Here is a 16851-nt window from a genome sequence, read left to right as displayed (position 1 = left end):
TTTTGAGGGAGGCTGTGCCAAGCACTTTGTAAAAATCAAGTTGATGATGATATCCACTACTTTCATCCACTGAGCAGGATTTTTGGTCAAAATAGGATTGACCCTTCAGTTTGTCCATGTTGGCTATTCACATTCAGGTTCTTGAAATGTGTTTGCATGGAAATAGCTTTTATAAGGACCTGTTCCATAGTTCTCTCAGGGACTGAAACAAGGTTGACTGGTCTGCAGTTTCCTGAAACTTCTTTCTGGCCCTTTCTGTAGGTAGACATAGTCTCCAGACTGGAAGATATCTCTCCACAAACCTGTTTACTCTTTTGTTTTTCACTTCCCCAGTGTGGGGAAATAATGTGTTTGATACCAGACAAATGGCTTAAAGCACTATGGATGTCAACATGCCTAGGACAGAAGATCCTTGTGTGTGTTGATACCAGTGCAAATTAGTTCAAGAGAACAAAATCTGGGCTGGAAAGGACAATAGTTCATGGTTGCATTTGGTCATCGCCTAAATTCTAAAGGTGGTCTTGTTGATGGTGAAATAATCCTGTCTGCAGATCTAGGTGAACTAAAGTGCAGTTCTGTGTAGCTTGAGCTATCTTTAATACTATTCTTCCAAGTTTAATTTAGCAGGGACTGGTCTTTGGTCTTGCATGCATTCAGCAGTCAGGATTTTGGCCTCTCTGCCAGTAGCTGAAAGCCAGGTCTTTCCAATAAATGAGCTTGGTTTCAAGGGACTGTTGTGATACTGCATGCAGCTGACTGGTACCATGATGATGGGGTCCTTAGATGGAGTTGTCACCTCGTGAGATGTAGCTAGAGTTCTTTTAGGAATGTGTAAAGTTTGCACAGACCACAGCAATAAGCTGCCTAATTTTGGATTAACATTGATATCAATAATTATATATATCCATATATACATTGTTTAGTCAATACAGTTATTTGGCATGATTACCCCAAAATACAGCAACATGCACTCTCAGACTTGTATGCTTCTTTCATGTTCCAAAACAAGATATACATCTTTAGCTCAGACTTTCCAGTTTTGAAATATTAGGAGTTATCCATTGATACCACAGTAGTTGTATTGGAACCTGAGTTTTACATTTTAATAATCAACACATTAAATAGGAAATACCTTCTCTCCACTGCCAAATCATGGGTTTTTCTGCTCCAGCTCAACAAGTGCCCAAGTCCTTCATATATCAGCTGTTGGTGGCTCACAGTCTGGCTTCTGAGAAGAGCAAGGAGCTGATAGCAAGGGCTGAATAGGAAGTTGTTGAAAGACCAGGAAGGTTCATGTGAGGCCTCTGAACGGGACTATCCTCCTAGGCAGTGATTTGTTAACATTCAGCTGCACATGGGTGTCCTTCTTCTGCACCAATGGATTCAAATTTTAAGGTGTAATTGTAATTACTATTGTCATTGTAAAGCAATTGACATGACATTGCTTAGCACTAATTATTGATATTCACAGAGCAGGTAGCTGTGTGTCTTCCCTTTAGGAGAGTGGAAACCCAGCATCCACCCAGGCTCTGTTAATACCAACCCCTAGTTATTTCAAGATGCTAAGAAGAAAAGTGTTCTTTTATGCCTAATTTTTCAATTACCTGTTTCTGGTCTGTCTAGAAAGGGTCAATAGAAAACAAGATTCCATTGGAACACTGAAACATATCATTGCAATACCCGTGGTCAGTGTTATGTGTGTACAAATTAATAGTCAGCTGAATCTAACTAAACATGCAGAATGCCTGGTTTTGGCTGAGCAAGAAGTGGCAGCCGTTTGCACTGCTGTTTCCTGCATGCTGTGGGCTACCTGCTGGCTTTGCAGAGGTGGAACAGTTTGGGGTGTCATTTGCTTGAAGCACTTTGTCATGCCCTCCCCCCAAGCCCTCCTTCCCTCTGTCTGGCTGCTTGCAGGTTTTCAATGAAAGACCCTGTTCACATATGCAGCAACTCAAATTATCTCTAAATAAACCAGTATATGTGGAGCGTAATTCATGAGCACTTCCAGCACGGTGATAAATGGCAGGCAGGGCCACTGCGTACAAGGTGGCCCCTCAGGCATGTGTCTCAATCAAGTCGTGCAAAGATACCGTAGAAGGGTGTGGAAACGTGACCTTAAAATAAGAGCTGTGTCTTTCGGAGCTTTAGAGACCAGATTGTAAGTGGCAGACATGCAGTATTTGATCTGTCCACTCTTGTCTAACATTTTATTTCCAGAACTTGACACATACTTCAAGTTTTACTCCCTATTCCTCCCCATGTGACTACCAGTCTACTTCCTGAAAAAACAACAGTCACATTAGCCTCTTTTAAAGACACCTTAAACAGCCAGGTGTGATAAATAATTACAATAAATTTGAAAAATTTATGTACTGACCAGCTGTTTTCCAGCCCTTGCTGACAAAACTCTTGAAGCGCAGTTGAGCTTTGCCTCAGCAGATGCTATTCTTCTGTGATGACCAAGAGAGAGAGGAAGAGTCTGCAAATGCAAGAGCTGAAGGAGGTTGTGGCCAGGTTTATCCCAGCAGGTTAAATAGGGACAAGGCATAACCCTGGGCACTGGTGTAACCTGTCCATTCTGTAAGCTGTTAGCACAGCTCTAGCCCCAGTTAGAGCTTCTCCAGACAGTGCCTGGGCACCATCTGTGGATGCACACTGGCCAGAGGCCATCACCAGTAGTAATTAGGCAGCAGACACCTTGTTCTGTGGATGTGAATGGGCTTGGCTGTCTGGGTATGAGCAGTTGGGTAGCTGATTCCAGTGCCAAGGGATGGAACCAACTTGTCTTATTTACATGTATGGACAAGATGAAGGTTTTGGAATACAGGAGCCTCAGTGGTGAGGTAGAACAGTTGTGAATTTTGCAATTTCTATTAAACTTTCAAGTACTGCTTTCAGATACTGTCCCTCTTGAAAATCCTGTCATTGCTGAATTTCTATTATTGCTCTCACATGGCAAGGAAGGGAAGAAACCTTTGAACTTCAGATAGTAGACATAAAATAACATGGAAGAAATGTTAAATGACGGAATGAGTTTTGTTCTGGTCTACAGACAAACTATAGGAGATTCATAGATCACTGATGATACAATTAGAAAGTGTGGTGTATCTTCCTATTTGTGAGAAGAGGAAGAAGGCACAGAAGGAAAGACACCTCAAAAATATGGGAATATTAAACACAAATAGTATGCAACCTTTTGTGCAGTGTTTTGCTTGTCACATAGTAGTGTCTGTGCTATGTCTGTACACATCTGTACTAGTGTCTGTTTTATTATTAGGAATAATAAAAGGCATCCACTGTAGTCAAACTGGTCATGCTTGTTGTTGAAAAAATGACTATTCTTCTGCCCTTAAAATTCCAGCTGAAATTGTTCTGATTCAATGCTGTAAAGCTCATCCTTCATAAACCAGCAGTCCTGGAATCCAGCACAGATTAATTATAGATTAAATGTATTTTTGCCCATTATGTCAATGCATTGCCTGTACTGGCGAACCCAAAATTGAACACAATGCTCCAGATGCAATCTCACAAGTGTCAAATAAATGGAAATTAAAACTTCTTTAACTTACACAGTTGTCTCATGATAGGAAGTAGCCTGGTTGGTCAGACAAGAGATCAACAGCACTCTGCTTGTCTACACCGACATGATGGGTTATCTCCAGAGGAGCTGGCATGTCTTTGGCTAAGAAATGTGCCTGGCTTGAAAAGTAGAAGGTGGACCTTGGTCCTTCCTGTTTGTACCACATTGATGTATCTTCATGTCCTGTTGAAATGGAGTCCCATGAGTATAAGATGCATGGTCTAAACAAAGAAGGAGGCAACAGGGATTATTTTGGTATCACAGAGGGCTTAGTGTATAGGATGGTTCTCTCTCTGTCCCGAATGTTCTTTGAACCTATTTCTGTGTTCATTCCGTTTTTTGAATCTCCTGCTTTTTAACAAAACTAGACCTGAAGAGACATGCAACCTGACTGAGGTGCCGTGCTGTAGCTGAACCACTCTGGTTAGTGAAGCTGCCTAAGTGTTTGCAACATGTTTGCAGGATGGCAAAGTGAAGAACTATGTGAATAAATGAGTAGCCCCAAAGTGCTGAAAATAAATGCTCTGTGATGGACTGAGGGGCTGGTGGAAAATGCCCCCTCTCCTTGCCTTGCATCCTCTCACCCCCCATCCTTTCATTATGCTCACCAGGGTGGGTGAAGGGTATCCTTACAGGGGGAGTTACAAAGCTCTTGTCTTGTTCCCAAATGTGCACTGAGCAACCCGAGTGCCTCCTCTCAGGCTGGGAGGTCTGAGCACTGCCAAGAGCTTCTGGCCCCCTCTCCCAGCCTGATGCTTTGAAAGAATATCGTTGGCTCCATGACACTGCGGGTCTGTTGACTTGTGTTTGTATGTTTGTGCTGGGATGTGTGCACAACTCAAAAGCAGGTCTGAGGTTAAGTAAAGCCCCTTGCTTGGTGGGGAACCTTGATCAACATGTCACAGAACGTGACAACTTCCATAATGGTTTTTAAAAAATGTGTACAGGGTTAGTTGCCAGCTTCCAGGGAGGGATATGTGTAACCACTTGAAATATTCAACTTCTGAGCTCTGCCATCTTCTCCACAGCAGTTTTGAAGACTGTTTGATTTCTCTGTGCCAGGCAGTTACTGTACTATTTATCTGACATCTTTGAGTTTTGTGTGGCTTACTGAAGGTTTTTTCATATCAAGACTTAATATAGGCTTTAGAGTTCTGTTTTTTTTTTTTTTTTTTGCTAGTGTTCTATCTGGAAAAGAATTGTTGGGATTTTTTTATTTTATATTATTTCTTTCTCTATTTATGTCTCTCTTTATGGGCAGATATTTAATACTTTAGAAGATTTACTCCTTTTTATCATGTCTTAATTCAGGCATCTAAAACCATGGCCCACTTTGAATTTAGGCCAAACAGCCCTGCCATGACAGGACATGGTTTTCTCTTGGTTGAGCACACAGCTTAGCACAGATGAGTTTGGAGGTGAGGATGATAAAAAGATACCTAGGCTGCAAGATTTGTCCTATGTACATTACTTGTAGCATACTCTTATGTCCCTCCAAGACAGGGGATGTGGATTGTGCTCTTTATGAAAGGCCTGTATAAGCATTAAATGCTGGAAATAAAAAGATGATTGAGAATGATTTTGCAGTCATTATGGACTTCCATTTCAAGAGCGATGTGACTGCTGGGGTCAGTAATAATAACCAGAGTAGGCCTACATTTCACATACACTCCTAAACAAGTGATGGGGTATTTACATGAAAATAGGAATACTTACGATGCACAAAGAAAGATTTTATTAGAGAGGCAGAAACCCAGAATGATACCATAACCTGCCCACTACCTTCTAAGGTCACAGTCACCTCTTCGGCCAATATTGGAGTAATTTGCCACCAATCTCATTTGCTACATATTTTTCAGTAATGTACTTCTGCTACACATCTTGAAAGAGTTTAGTGGTAAACTGGTTCTCCCATCCCCTCTGGACCTCAGTGCAAATGAGAAATGAGAATCAGGTGAAAGGCTTATGAAAACAACTATTTTTGGCTTAGCCTTGATAGGACAACAATTCCGTTGTTCTGCTCTGATATTGTCAGTGTGATTCATCTGTAGAGGACTTTCTGGCCCATTTTCTTTAAAAATGTGCTCTATCCAGAGAACTGACTGGGACTTTCTAAAACTGGAAATACTGAAAAAGAACAGTTTGCCTGTTTGTTGAATGTTGGTTAACCCTTTCTGTACCACCTGACCTCAAAAGCTAGAATATGTGCTATTTTATGCAGGAAGATGCTTTCAACCAGAAAGGTGTTTTTATGGACTTTTTTTTCCCCTTTTTTTTCCAGGTGGATGGGGATTATGGAGAGACCAGGTTTTAAGGCTGTTGTGGAGACTTAGTTCAGGTATCCTCAGAGAATGAATAGCTGATGTCTGCTTCAGCATGGGAAGAATGGTCAAGACTGAATAATGCCACTCTGAACCTCGTCTGGCCTCTGGTGGTACCTTGCAAGCCTTGGGTTTCAGAGAATTTTCCTGGTCTTTGAGAGTCCCAAAGCATGAGGACTGCTGCTGAGATTTGAGGGTGCCACCCCTGGCAGAAATGTGATGCTCAGCAAGAGCCTGGAGATATTTCCTCCTTTAGTCCCTTGTTGTCTAGGATGCAGAAATTCCACTTTTCCCCAAACTGGGAAAATGTTTTCTTCAGTCACTCAAATACCAGAAAACAATGAATCAGAGAGTCTCAACTCAGTCTTGCCATCCTCCCAGCGAGGATATGTCCCTTCCGTTTCACTTGTGTGTTTTCCCTGAAGCTACAAACTCAGGTTGCAGTTGGATAAGTGCTTACTTAGTGTAACACTGAATAATCTCTCTTTCAAGGACTTTAAGTACTACTTTAGAAAGGTAAAAGCCAAGCTCCCTTTGCCAAGAGGAGCTTCCATTCGTAGAGTCAGGAAGTGATCTGACATGGACATCGATGACCGGCTTTGTTATCTGTATGTGAAATCTGGCTCTGCTGAAACCAGTGGCAAAACTGCCATTGATTTTAAGAGTTCTGAATTTCATTTTCAGTATGTTTATTTGCATTACTATTTTTCCTATAATGTTTGATATATAGGCATAGAGGTCAGGGGGAAAATACTGATGTGATTGAGACACACTTTCCATTATGGTAAGGGGTGGGCAGATGTCACTGTGGGAAGATATATTCAGAGTTTTGCCTGGCTCTTTGAAATGCTTTTAATTTTTTCCTACCTGCCATGCTTCAGCCTTCTGGGTTAAACTTGTGTATGAATGGCAGGTCTTATTATTTTGAGTGTTCTGTGTTTTTCTTCATTATTTAGATACCAAACTTGCAAAACATTCCGCTTAGCAGGGCAATTCATCCTCTACTGGATCTTAATGAGACCAGTGCTTCCTTTCCTGGGAAAGTATGTGCCTCTGGTGGGAAAAGCCCACCTTTCACAAACCACAGCTAAAGCTTGTTTTTTCACTGAAGCACAAAGCACACAGCCACTTGCAAATGTCAGTTTTCTTAGCATGAAGCAAATATACATTTTGTAAATGTGGGACAGACAGGTTTTGATGTGGGTCTTGAACAGGGCTTCAGTATAGAGATAGCTCATCTTTAATTTATAGTTACATGCAATTGAACCATTCCAGGAAAAGCCATTTTGTGGTTCTTGGGCCAGGGAAGTAGAAGAAGGAGGATAAAAACCTTCTGCCCTAAACAGTAACAGATAGGACAGGCAGAACAGATCTATGTTCCCTAAATGAAAACTTAGTAAAGGGCTCTTAAAATATTTCTCATTATTAAAATCACTGAGAGATTTGTGCTAAAACTCTTTCAGGTATCAGCCCTTCTTTCTCTGGGAAAAAAACAAACACTCCTTTTTTTGTTTGCTACCACTGTTGCCACAAGCAAATTTAGTTAAATTCAGCTGGCAGGCAGTCACCAGAGGTGTTCCCCAGGGCTCAGTACTGGGGCCAGCTCTGCTTAATCTCTGTATCAATGATATTGATGAGGGGGGGATCGAGGGCACCCAGTAAGTTTGTGTACAGCAGGAATCTGGATGGGACTGTTGACCTGGCAAAGGGTAGGGGGGCTCTGCAAAGGGATCTGAACAGGCTGGGTTGATGGGCTGAGGCCAATTGTATGAGGTTCAACAAGGCCAAGTGCCAGGTCCTGCACTTGGGTCACAACAACCCACTGCAGTAATACAGGGTAGGGGCAGAGTGCCTGGAAAGCTGCCCAGAGGAAAAGGACCTCTGATCAGCAGTGGCTGAACATGAACCAGAGGGTGCCCAGGTGGCCAAGAAGGCCAATGGCACCTGGTCTACATCCAAAAGAGTGTGGCTAGCAGGGCCAGGGCAGTGATTGTCCCCCTGTGCTGGGCACTGGTGAAGTCATACCTCAATCCTGTATTGTTTTGGTCCTTTCACTGCAAGAAAGACACTGAGGGGCTGGAACATGTCCAGAGAAAGGCAATGGAGATGGGGAATGGGCTGGAGCACAAGTCCTGTTAGGAGTAGCTGAGGGAGCTGGGGGTGCTAAGCCTGGAGAAAAGGAGGCTCAGGAGAGACCTTGTCACTCTCTGCAGCTCTGTGAAAGGAAGCTGTAGCCAGGTGGGGGTCAATCTCTTCTCCTGAGTAACAAGTAATAGGACAAGAGAAAATGGCCTCATATTGTGCCAGAGGAGGTTTAAATTGAATATTAGGAATAGTTTATACATTTTTTCACTGAAAGGGTGTTCAAGCATTAGAACAGTCTGCCCAGGTCACAATCCCTAGGGAGATTTAAAAGATGTATAGATGTTGCACTTTAGGGACAGGGTTTCGTGGTGGACTTGGAAGTGCTGAGTTAACAATTGGACTCAATGATCTTAGAGCTCTTCTCCACCCTAAAGAATTCTATGATTTTAAGATGTAACCACAGGTTTTAATCTGATTGTGAGACCTGCTGCAGGAAATTCTCTGGCCTCTCTTGTGCCCAGTTTTGACTTAGTTGATTCAAAATGGCATTTTTTGGCCTGAAAATTCATCAATCATTTGAGTCCAGCAAAAACTTTAGTAGTGTGGTAACTTTATAGAGGGAGTTACAGTCTTTTAGGAATCAAAAACATTTTATAAACAGTAATTGGTTCATGCTTTCCTTCTACACATATGCAGCCACCACCAACCAAGGATGAGGAATGTCTTGGGCTTTTGTAGGGGTTATCAATGGCAAAGATGTATTTAGGCAGCATGAAATCTTTAAAAAAACTGAATTTTATCATAACTTTGTATTCATGCTTCTAAAAGAGCTTTGGCATTTTTTAGGGGTCTGTACCTGTTGGTCTGTAGAGCACCAGCAGTAACTGTAAAATTATAGCATTATTAAGGTTGGAGAAGACCCCCAAGATCATCAAGTCCAACCTTTGACAGAACACCACCATGCCCAGTAAACCATATCATGATGTTCCATGTCTACCCAGCGATGGTAACTCCATCACTTCCCTGGGGAGCCTTCCAATGCTTGACCATCCTTTCAGTAAAGAAATGTTTCCTAATATCCAACCTGACCCTCTTTTAGTGCAACTTTGGGTCATTTCCCAGTGTTCTATTTCTAGTTTTGATTGTTTTGTGGTTAGTGCTGCTGTACTAAGAGTGGGAACACGTTGCTGGATTATCATTACCTTGGCCTGGAATATCTCAGTGCTCTTTGATCAGCACTTGGGTGAGAGAAGTTTCATTGTAGCCCTTGTCTGGTACTGCAGGTGCCTGTGTACTGCAAACAGAGCTGCGTGTCTGGCAGCGCTGCCAGTGTGCCTGTCCCTGCTCAGACCAGCTGGCTCGGGCTCCTTGCTGAAGGCTCTTACCTCAAGCAGCAGAATTGTTCTGCACTGTGGTAAATTCAGCCTTTACTGATGCTCACCACAGCTTCTCCTGAAAGGAAAATGGGTCCTTGGCTAATCTGTCAGAAATTGGCTTGTCCTAAATCATAGGAACAAAGAAAAGTTTGTAAGGAAACAGCTGCACTATCTCTATCAGCCAGCCTTTCCTTATTTCTATTACATGCAGCCTTGCTTATGTCTCTGACACTTTAAGGAATACTCAAATTCTGCTCTTCTTTTCTTTTTCTTCAGACCAACTGTCTTTGGGTGTGATCCAGACCCCAGTCAGTTTGAGGGAAGTCTTCCTAATGCTGTTGGTTGTCTTTGGATCTTCTCCATCGCTTGCATTGCTCTTCAGTAAATTGGAGGCACATGTTTGACTTCTTCTTAGAAAGCTGATCTCAGGAAGGTAGAAATCAAATAATTCCATTGTAGCACCTCAATGCTCTACTTGAAACAGATCTGTCAGAGGGTTGTTCACCCCAAAGAAGGAGATAACAAAGGAAGGATTTTCTCCTGAATATAGTATAGTTTTTAATATTTTCTATTAAATAAAATCCAATGGAAAGTATAAAAGAGAAAGAAATCTTTTTGCGAGAGAAGATCTTGCTCAAGCTTAAGAAGAGTTTGCTTCCTCTGCCCCACAGACAAATTCCACAGGATCAACTACTTACACCCCTACTTGTTATAATAAAAGACCTAAAAACATAGTAAGATCTCACAATTTAATATATGCCAACAGGGTGAAATGGACCAAAAGTCTAAATCAGTACTGTCAAATAACTATAGGAACTAAGGAAGTAGGCTTCAAGCCCTTACCCCAGATTCAGCAACGAATGTGGATTTTTGTTTTGGAATTCTGTTTTTTGTTTATTTTGGTTTTGTTTCAGTATTATTATTATTATTATTATTATCATTATTATTGCCCTTATCACCGAGTAGGAGTGTTTTATGGAAATAGGAATATTGCTTATTTCTGGCCTGCTGGGCTGAGGTCTAAATTAAAAGAGCAGCTGATTTTCAGAAGTCCCAAAGGGATGGAAGAGCAAAAAAGGAGAGGGTCCTTGATGGTGACTTCATGGAGAAAAAGTACAGAGAGAACCCCCAAGGAGCAAGCTCCATGGTGCCTCCTCTGTGCCAGGGTTTGTGCCTGGGTCACAGTGCCATTGTACCCCAGCTTTGGAGCAAAGCATCACTGAACAGGACAGTGTGTGAGAGCTCCTGGCCAAGTGTGTCTGGAAAAAGGGACAGCTGCCACCAGTCACTCCAGGTGGATGGGATCAGCTGCTGAGGGAGCACCTGAGCTGGAAATGGGGATCTCTAGAACTCCAGTTGTTTTCCATCTGAGCTGTACCTCTTGGTGCCGGCTGGGCCAGGTACACAGAGTGATTCTGGTCCTCAGATCAGATGGGGCTTTCCAAGAGCACTCAGGAGCCTTCACTGGAAGAGGGCAAGCTGAGAAAGCTGCAAAGTCAGCTTCTGCTTGGGCTGAAAAAGAAAAATTCAAAGAGGGTAACTGTGTGGGCTGGGTGGCAGGTTTGAGGGTAGAAGATAGTGTGATAGGAAGTGTGGCTTGGTGTTCCCCTCCTTTCCCTAAAGAAAGGGTTTCATGTCTTTCATTTGATACTTTATAAAAAGAATCTTGCCTCTGTCAGGGGCAATCTCAGCTGCTCTCCTAGGTGTCTGGGCTGGGACTAGCGCTGATTTTATTGCTGCTCTTCAACAGAGACCTTTGGAGGCTAAACCTGACCCTTTGAGGCTTGGCAGAGATGTTACAGGTGAGTTGTGTCTTGCTTTTGAAGGCCATGCTGGAGCCTCTGGATGCTACTGAAATGCTTGCATATAATAACAACAACAAGGGCTTCTTCTCATCTCCTTGTGCTGAGTAGGGTGTTCCCTTTTGGAGATGGCTTCTGTGTCTGCCTGGGAGAGCACTAGATTTAACATAGGGGAATGATTGCAACCTGGTAACAAATGTGTGGATACTCCAGTCCTTTTCCACAGAAAACCTGCAATCTAATAATAAAAATGTTTATTTATTGTTTTATTTTGGCTTGCTTTCAGGTCTTATTATATTACAGCTACAGAGATTTAATTAAGAATAATATTGAATGTGGTCAACTTTGTGCACACTAAGGATGTGATGAAAATAGCAGATACTGTACAAGCCCTTAAATAGTTCTGTCAGTCTCCTGAAAAAGAGGAAACTTGGTGTTTTCTAACCAGTATTTTCCTATCATGAAATAGGATTGGGGGATTTTAGAGGATGATAAATTGACTATGAGTCAGTGGGGCAACATGTGCTAAAGGAATCTGCTCTACTGTACTGCAGATAATGTGGTGTGTACTTTAAAAACTAAATAAAAACTACCCGGACATTGAATTTTCCACTTTCTTCAGCACTGACTGGGCCACAGGATGCAGTTTAGGTCTTCATGTTGTAGAATTGGACAAGTGACAGTCCAGAGTTGAGACCACAGCAGTTGTGGAAAATGAGAAACAGTTTTTTTTGCAGAGGAGGGTGCTTCCCTTACGGGAAGAGAAGTGAACGAGGACACCTCATGACAATTACACACATAAACACTCAGACTCTGCAGCAAGACACCTGATCATCAGAGATGCTCTATCTCCAGGACCCTGCTCTGCATGGGATTAGAACTGCAAAGAAACAGCAAATAGAATAACGTAAGACCATCTCAAAGCGAAAATGGAGACCCAGCTGCTTTGTTCTGCTTGTTGTTTTTGCATCTGTTCCACATTGCAAGAAGGCTGATACCAGTTCCTGTGTAGCCAGATACAGTCAGCAAAGCATCCTGTGTGGTTTAAGCCCAAATTCTTGGGAAAGAATTAATCTGAAGGGTGTATTTTTATTGTCTTGACTGGCAAACAGCTGATCTGATGAGAAGCTGTGGTAGTGCTGAAAGCTCACAAAAGTATTTCAGAAGCTTCTTAATTCATGGCTCATATCTCAGTTTGTGCCTCCACATTACCGGCTGCTCTACACTAAATCTTTGAGCATTTGGGCCCAGCTGCCTCTGCTCTTTTCAACAATAAAGATGAGGGTCACTTCTTCTCATTAGTCAGTAAAAGCTGAATTTAAAAATAACATGCTGATGTTGCTGCACGGAAGTGTTTAAGTTGGATTAAATATGAGAGAAAAATAAATCTGGGAAGACCAAGCTACAAAGGGAATTGCAGATTCACTTTCCAGTCTGAAAGATTTTTAGGGCAGAGACTGTCAATTATTTTGTTTGTACAACAATCTCAACATAAATGGGGCCTCTCGCTGCTTCCACAATGTAAATTATTGATGCTGTTAGGATCCACAAAAGACATGTGCCTAGCTTTAAGCACAGGGGTAATAAAACTGACATCTAAAGGAATCCTTTAGCTCAAAGTTAAATATGTGCTTATGTTCTTTGGGCTTCTGGTGGCTGCTTTAGGGCTTATGTACCTGATGGGGTCTTGAAGTAACAAAGCTGGCCGTGCTGTGATATGCAGGTTTGAATAGACACACTTGGGAGTTCCAGATAATTCTTATGACCTCTCAGAGAAACTCAGCCCTGTTGACTTTGCAGGAAACCACTTGAAATAGATAGTCCTTATCCAAAGTGACAGCAGGTACACGATCCTAATAAAAGAAACATGGACCCGTTGCACATCATCCTGTCATTGCGTTACCTTGCCTGACAAAGGAAGGCGGCACACCGTGATCTGAAAGAAATCGGAGGTGACACGGCACCTGACAAGACATCCTGGCTGATGGAAAGGGAGCTGGGAGGCAGGGAGGGTGGGAAGGAAGCGAGGCTGGAACCACCTGGAGTTGTGGCTCAGCACTTGCTGGTTCCTTTGTGTTGGGTGGTCTGTGCTTGCACTCCCGGCGACAGATGTGAGTTCCTGAGGTGCCAAGACAAGCCATGACTAAGCAGAAATAACAAAAAGGGGAAAAAAGTGAATAATCCTCAGGCTCTGGGGCCTTTTTGGCTTGCTATTTTTCACCCCAGCCTTCAAACAACCTGTGCTACAGCAGATTGCACGCCCTTACAGATTTGCTAGCCTTCGCCTTTTAGAAAAAGCCTTGCTTTCTTTTTGGCTCAGTTTGCATTCCTTTTCAGCCATCTCTCCCTCTCTTGGAGGTAGAAGTTTGCAATGTATTATGCATGATGTTATTTAAACCTCTATGTTGACTGTGGTTTCTATGGGGGCCCTTTTTTTTGACGTTGTTCTTTTTGAATGTATCACCTGCCTTTGGAGCAAGACACTTCTGGCTTGGCTGTCCTTGCTGTGAAATGTCAGAAGAAGCAACATGAGAGGAGCCCTAAGCCCTGCAGATACAATACCATGGTGGTCAGCAAAAACCTACCTGATCACACCTGTCTGTTCTGCCTGGGGCCTCTGTGCTCTCTGCATCCCTCAGTTTATCTTCTCTGGTCTCCCTTTCACACACTTACCCCTTCCTGGGGGATAAGTTGCAGGCAGCCTATTGGAGGCAGTGCCTGTGCTTCCAACCAGAGGAACACCCTTCAGGAGGGTGACCATGCATCAAAGGCATCCAGCTGCTAGGAAGAAGCTGTGGATTTTCCCTTTTCTTTACTCTTCCTGGGCAAAAGAGAAAGAAGCTGTGTAATGCCTTCTGTTCATCTCTTTATCTTCCAAATTGAAGTACAGAGCTGAGGGACAACTTTCCATTCCTTACAGTTGTCAGCATGCGGTTGTTTCTTTCAGGAACAAGGTGACACAAAAACCTTTGGGAGATGCACAGCAGGAGCCCATGAGAGATCTGCCCCTGATGAGCACAGAGGGGTGGGCTCTGACCTCTGCAAACAATGCTCTACTCCCCCCAGTGCCTCTGGTTCCACTTCAGCCTCCAAAAAATGGGATTGTGCCTCAGTGAGAGGAAGCATGACCCAGCTTTCCCAAGTGCTCAGTAGCAGGTTTGGCTCTGCAGAAGGAAGGTCAGTTTTAGGGCATCCACTGCAAGGTGGTAGCTCCTGCTCCTTGGGCTCGGAAGGAGACCCTTGGCTGAGCCTGGTGGAGTCCATCTGAACTCTACTGGTTCAGATGACCCTTCTGAGCATGGATGGCCACCCATAGCTCTGAGACTCATAAAACACTGAGCCCTGTCACCTGAAGAGATTTCCTTTCTTCCAGCTTTTGTCTGCATCCTCAAAGCCTTTCCCTTCAGGAAGAGCCTTTTTCAGAGAGGTGTACATATGTCCTCCATGGAGTCATTGTTGGAGCTGTGCTCACAAGGCACTATGTTATGGGCAGAGCAAAACTGATATTTCAAATATTGAAGAACTAAAAAGACAAAGGGAGTTACACAGATCAGGAAGCCTTGGATGAGTGAATGACACTTTTGCCCCTCTGATGAATTGTGTCTGTTAAGTATGTTGCCTTTTTCCCAACCTGGAAATTAAACTCGAGATAAGCATCAAGTACACAATTTGGTTGTAGTCAATCAACCCTGCCTAGGGCAGAGACCTAAGGTGAGGAGATGCCCTTTAAACAAGGAAGATGTGGGAACTGTGTTTCTCAAAAAAGTGTTGGAGACCTCAGGGACATTCTTGCAAAAGGCAGTGCTGCTACATCTTCACAGCTTCTCCATCACCAAGCTCCATGGGCTGCAGTCACACTGCTTGGTTGCAGTGAAAATTGTCTCCCAAACATAGAAAACTCCATGCTCTAGTGTGCCAAGCAGCCATGGCCTCTGCTGTAAGGCCATCACCCAGTGACTGCCTGGGCACTGTGTGAAAATTTACAGATTTCAGCTCTTGAAATCAGGTTTTGTCCATTAATCTTTGTACTGGGCTGACTCCCAGTCTTACATGTCATGATTAATTTAAGTTGGAGAACCAAAGACATTTGAGATTCAGAAGGTAGGGGTTTTCTGAATTTTGGGCTAAAAATTTCTTGCTTCTCTGGAACAAATCTGGGGTTCAATCCTCTCTTTTGTGATGCCTCTGTGGCCCAGGCAAGGGTTAACAACTCTAAGTCACCCGCTCCACTGCCCACCCTGCAACAGGCTTAGCTTGCCCTTCCATTGTTTGGACTAAACCTTCCCAGATTTACTTACTTCCTTTTGATGTCTGGCAATGTTTGTTTATTAGCGCCAGTGGCCTGTGTTAACTCTGAGTAAGTCTTTGACTAAATCCCATTCTCTGCCTTTCCTCCCTTCACGGGCTTGTGAGCTGATAAACTTCAGTGCTGGCTTTCAAACCCAGTGAGGTTAAACATGAACTTCTTTTACACCTGCCTGCTTTCCCAGCTAATGGACTCTGGTGGCTGCCGGGAGAGGAGTCCTTTTATGGCAAAGAGAAGGCTGCAAAAGTTCATTTCATTTCTGGTTCGTATATTTGAGAAGTGGGGTTTTAACTCTTGGAGAGGAAAGGATTATTTTAGTGAATTCCCTGCTCTCCTGAGGTCATCTGCTTAACAGTAGCAGAGAAATAATAACAGGACAGGTATTAGCCCATAAGTCACATAGTGTTATATATAGTCCACCAAGCATTATCTTATTATTCCCTCTTTTCACAGTACTTAAGTCCCATTTTGGGACGCAGGGTTTAGACAGCTTCAATCTAAAGTATGAATCAAGAGAAAGAAGATGAGAGCTGTTTGGGAAATGATAAGTACTTCCTATGGAAACTTTTGCAACAGTTCTGTTTTTCCTTTAATCATGGGAAAATTCCATCAAAAGAACAAAGCCTACCAAAAAAAAAAAAAAAAGGCAAGCAAAACCAAACCCCAAATCCACATATTTTTTTCACATTTTTAATATTTGAAATTTTTATTTTTGCTATGGATCTATCTCAGGAAAGAAGGTATTGAAATATTCCCTACAACTATTTGTGGCTTTTCATTTTAAGACAATCTCCTGACTAGATTTTCTCACGTTCATAATTACGCACATAAGCCCTACTTTCAAATTCTATATGGGTTATGTCTTTATGTATATGATTTATGATTATGAAATAAGGTTGCATGGTAATTTTAAAGAATCTTTGGATATTTATTAATCCATTATTTTGTCTCCTAAAATTCTCTTAATCAGCAATGATTAATTTTTGAGTCAGTATCTAAGAGTCCTAAAATGCCTTGTGGGTGCTTAAATATTCTTTTTACAGGATTTACAAATTCACTGATTTTTAAAATGGTGTTTCAAGGGTCTACAGATGTTCCAGCATGGAAAAGTAACTCTGTGGTGCCAGTCTGAACTTTTCTATGCCATAAAAATGTCTTTGCCAAAAAGAACTCCCATTCAAACTGCAGGTGATTGACAGATGGCAAAGAGGAAGGATTATAGAATATGAATTGCAGAGTGAATCCAGATTGCACTGAAAGGTTTTTAAATTCTAGGGAAAATTTGTGGTCATCCAGAAGTGAATTTACATGATAGTCAGATGACATAATAACAGCTCTCCTTTTTGTCTCAAATATTTTTTCTTCTTATATTTTCTTGAAC

The 16851-nt window shown here is 42.5% G+C and overlaps 1 long non-coding RNA gene across 2 annotated transcripts; it reads left to right on the top strand.

Annotated features, from left to right (window-relative positions):
* Positions 1–86: 86 nt before the first annotated feature.
* On the top strand, positions 87–6402 carry LOC137468919 (uncharacterized). 2 transcript variants are annotated; one of them, XR_010996254.1, is made up of 3 exons: positions 87–1696; positions 4892–4998; positions 5862–6402. It is a non-coding gene; the product is annotated as an uncharacterized lncRNA (long non-coding RNA). The 2 variants fall into 2 exon arrangements; XR_010996255.1 differs by lacking the exons at positions 4892–4998; positions 5862–6402 and adding exons at positions 2899–3097; positions 3129–4704.
* The last annotated feature ends 10449 nt before the right edge of the window (positions 6403–16851 follow it).

This window comes from Anomalospiza imberbis, chromosome 1, assembly GCF_031753505.1.
Source record: "Anomalospiza imberbis isolate Cuckoo-Finch-1a 21T00152 chromosome 1, ASM3175350v1, whole genome shotgun sequence".
NCBI lineage: Eukaryota > Metazoa > Chordata > Aves > Passeriformes > Viduidae > Anomalospiza > Anomalospiza imberbis.
Note: the sequence above shows the minus strand (reverse complement) of the source record. Positions and strands in the feature narration are given on the sequence as shown.